Source organism: Apium graveolens, chromosome 2 (genome assembly GCF_009905375.1).
Source record: "Apium graveolens cultivar Ventura chromosome 2, ASM990537v1, whole genome shotgun sequence".
NCBI classification, from domain to species: Eukaryota; Viridiplantae; Streptophyta; class Magnoliopsida; order Apiales; family Apiaceae; genus Apium; species Apium graveolens.
Window position 1 is genome coordinate 100,595,560 of NC_133648.1, and position 4,391 is coordinate 100,599,950.

General features: G+C 35.8%; 1 pseudogene; it reads left to right on the top strand.

Annotated features, from left to right (window-relative positions):
• The first annotated feature begins 480 nt into the window (after nt 1-480).
• On the top strand, nt 481-3,240 carry LOC141691706 (zinc protease PQQL-like; annotated as a pseudogene).
• Nucleotides 3,241-4,391: the final 1,151 nt, after the last annotated feature.

The window sequence follows — 4,391 nt, forward strand, 5'->3', positions numbered from 1 at the left end:
GGAAACAATGGGAGCAAAATTGAACTTGATGAAGTTCAAGAAGCACAAACTACTACGGATCAAGTGGAAACACCTATTCAGACTGAACAACCTTCCACTACAAGAAAAAGTTGAATAGACATCACACATTAGACATCGGTTGCGGATGCCACTGATGTTAAAAGAGGTAATAACATCACCCCGTGTTTTTCTGATGTCTTTGTTATTTGAAGACATCGATTATTTAACAACCGATGTCTAAAGTTCTCTAAAATAAATCAGCGCGGGCCACTTCAATTTGTTTCCCCCCTTAGTGAAATTTTACAAAATTTTCCCTCGTTTGATTGCCAATTATTCCCCCTGTCCAGAGAAACTAAAAACAAAAAAGGTAAATCTCTCACAAATCTCTCTCTCGTCTCTCAACCCCCACTGAATCTCTCTCTCTCTCTCTCTCTCTCTCTTTCTCACTCGTCTCTCACCACTACAACCTTCGCTACTCTAATGGCCACCGCCACCTGCTCTGCTGTTTTAGTAACCACCATCTCCACCAGGTCCGATGGGTTCACCATCACAATCACCTTCACCGGTCTGCTAACAATCTCTTGGTGTCTCCTTTACATGAATACTATTATGGTCTTCTCTGCTTTAACAGTTAAGTTTTTTAAAATCAAAACCCTAATTTCTTAAATTGGGGATTTTTAAAATCGAAACCCTAATTTTTTATATTGGGGTTTTTAATTTTAATACTCTTTGTTGGTTATAAGGAATATGGTTTGGGTAATAATTAGCATGTTATTTTCATTTACTTGGATTTATCTTTCATTTATTAATTTATTAATTTTGTTTTTCTATATGATACAACTATTATTTGAGGTAATCTTTGGTTTATATTTAAGGTACTTTGATTGTAGATGAATCTTGGGTATAATCAAGGGAGTTGCAGTGAAAAGTGTTTACTTGTTTGTTATAGTTCCTGCATACACAGTTTATTTGGGTTGTTTTTATAATTGGACAAGTTTATATGGCAGCTCGGTGTTGGAAGAGGAGGAAGAGCACGGAGTTGCACAGATTGTTGAGCATCTTGCTTTCAGTGCGACTAACAAGTACACTAATCATGATATTATAAAGTTTCTTGAAAGTGTTGGTGGATAATTTAGGGCTTGTCAAAATGCAGTGACATCTTCTGATGAAACTGTTTATGAACTGTTTGTTCCGGTTGACAAGCCTGAAGTTTTACCTCAGGCTATATCTATACAGGCTGAATTCAGTTCAGAGGTAATAGTGACGTTTTGGTTTTTTTATATAATTTAAGATTTTATCATATATCTTTATAGGTTCAACCTTATGCCTAGTACAGATTCAGGTATCATCAGATGATTTGGAGAAAGAAAGAGGAGCAGTTCTGGAAAAGTATAGAGGTACTAGAAATGCTAATGGAAGGATGCAGTAGGCATATTGGGCGCTCATGATGGAAGGTTCAAAGGTCTAGTTGTTGGCACTTGTAATTCCAAATATTTTTAGCTATTATCTAGCACTTGTCGAACATTCTCTTAGCTTAATTAGAAAACAGATCCTGATCGACGTGCTTAGTAATCCTGATTTTTTAGTATGTCGGTTTAAGCTTATATGTATGTGATCCTCATTGTATTGTACAAGTTCGTTCTGTGCTCCTTTTTATTTGTGAATGAACCTTATCTGTGCTTTTGCATTGGCATGCTCACTATTAGCTTAAGAATTGAAAGTAAGGTGATCAATTCTTTTTATCGTAGTACTTTTAATATGAGTTTGGTGTTTCCTGTTTGAATTAGGGTACAGTTGTAATTTATTGTGAGCATGATTGTGGGAACAATACATCTATATCTATATGAATACATCATATATGCTCATCAATGGTTGCAGTATGCCGAGCATTTACCCATTGGACTGGAAAAGGTGATCTGAACTGTGTCTCCTTGGACTGTGAAACAGTTCTACAGGAAATGGTATCATCTGAAAAATATGGTTGTTGTAGCAATTGGAGATTTCGCTGATACACAGGTCTAGATTTCAAATCTGGCTATTTATCGCATACTTTGATATTTCATAACAAACGTGTATTTAATATATATGTTCTCACCAGAGTGAAAAAAATCTCCAGTTGGTCAAATTAAACCTGGAAAGAATCTCTGTGTGTATTTGGAATGAATTGTGTCAAATCCAATCATATCAGCTAGCTTAATAATACAGTATATTCCTTTGAAACACGGCGACTAATAATGCTGAGTTTTATTTTTTAATTATCTAATTCTCTCTTCCCTCGCTCGTCATAATCGATATAACAGATTGTTGTTGAGCTTATAAAGATGAATTTCAGGAATAAAATTTCAGCATCTGATCCTCCTCCTATACCACACTTTCTGGTTCCTTCACACGAAGAGCCACGATATTCATGTTTATTAGAATCTGAAGCTGCCGGGGTTAGTTTATTGTGCATCTTTTTTAACTACACTTCTTTTTAACCATGTATTTTCATGTTGGATGATCCTTTCCATGCAATAAGTCAGAAAGTTCCTATCTTTAATTGGCCTTGAATAGTCTGCAGTGATGGTAAGTTGTAAGATGCCTGTGGTGGTGCTGAGGACTGTAAGAGATTACAGGGAATTACTTGTAGAGTGCATGTTCTTTCATGCTTTGAACCAAAGATTCTTTAAGATATCTCGCAAGAAGGATCTACCATATTTTTCATGCTCGGCTTCCGCTGATGTCCTTGTTCGACCAAGTAAGGCCTATATAATGACTTCGTCTTGCAAATAGAAAGGAACTATAGAGGCCTTGGAATCAATGCTTACTGAGGTGTGCATTTTTATAAAATTGTTAAGTCTTTCTTATATTTCTTCTACTGATTTCTTATCTTTTAGGTTGCAAGGGTTCGGCTACATGGGTTTTCTGAGCGTGAAATAGCTATTGCTCGGGCGTTGTTATTTTCAGAAATCGAATCTGCCTATTTGGAGCGGGATCAGATGCAGCCAACCAGCTTGCGAGATGAGTATTTCCAAGTATATTACTTCTCTGCCTTTGTCTAATGTTTTCTTTGTTGTTGTCAAGTTTGACCTTCCTACTCAACCTTTTCTTTTCCAGCATTTTCTTCATGATGAACCTGTCATTGCTGTCGACTATGAAGCGCAGTTGCACAAAACTATATTACCCCATGAGTACATATTGATGTTTAGTGTTTTCTTATATATATCCACAATTATTCCCTATAATTTCACTCTAGTTTAGTGTGAAAAACTAATTCTACACGTTTTGGCCAATTCGACTTGGATAAATATATCAGCTCATGAAGTAGTCCTATGCACCGCACTACTGATGTGATAATATTTTACCAGTTGTAAACTTTAAATAATTAAATTGTTGCCCAGCTCTCCTATATTATCCTTTCAATTTGATGTCATATATCTACTCTCTCCAAATTATAAAAAATGGACGGGATGTAAATGAACGGAGTTCAATAGATATGCAGTGCTTAATAGTTGCTTCTCTCTGTGAGAAAGGTAAATTCTTAACTTTGATTTTTTTTGTGTTTGGTCGCATCATATATGTTCTTTTCGTTGTAGCTGAGTAATAGGTGGTATGGTCTAAATTTTCTCTGATATGAATTCACCCAAACAATATTTCTAGAAATAGTTGCAAAACAGTTTTACTAGCTATCCTTCTTATTTTATTGCCTTTGTTTTTTGTCCTGCATCAAAGCTTCTTGTGTACTTTCTAATACCATCTTATTTCCTAGCTCTCTGATATTGTGGATTCCATGGAGGTCAATATACAAAATGAAGAGTCTGTAACTACAGGTACTTACTCTTATCTACATATTTATACTCTAATAAGCTAGAATAATGAGAGAGCACTAGTTTTAATAGTTTCATCTTGGGGAAAGTATAGCATTGAAAGAAAAACTGAGAGTACAGTTTTTTAAATCAGCTCTTAGATTTGCAGAAGAAATACTGGGCCATGCTAAAGACCGCACAAAAGATCAGCGTCATGGATATATTGTTCTCTATCTTAGAGTTTGCTGCATCTTATAATTCATATACTAATCTCCATTCGCGAATGCACCACATTTCTGCTGAGAGGTATAAACTATAAAGAACTTCCGCACACTGATATATGTTTTCTCTGTCCCTGCTTTGACTTTGGGTATACTCCATAAAAACCTTGAGCATCGTACTTCACTATTTTACAGGCCACCTTTAAATCTTTTTCGCCAAGAATTAGCTGGAACATGCATCTATTTAGACGTGTTGCAGAAATCAACTGGTGGACAAAACTCTAAAACACGGCGGGAACTTGGATCCAGTCTTCGTGAGAATGTAGATGCTTCACCAAAATATATAGATGATGAATTGATGGGCATAACAGAAAATAAACTAGTA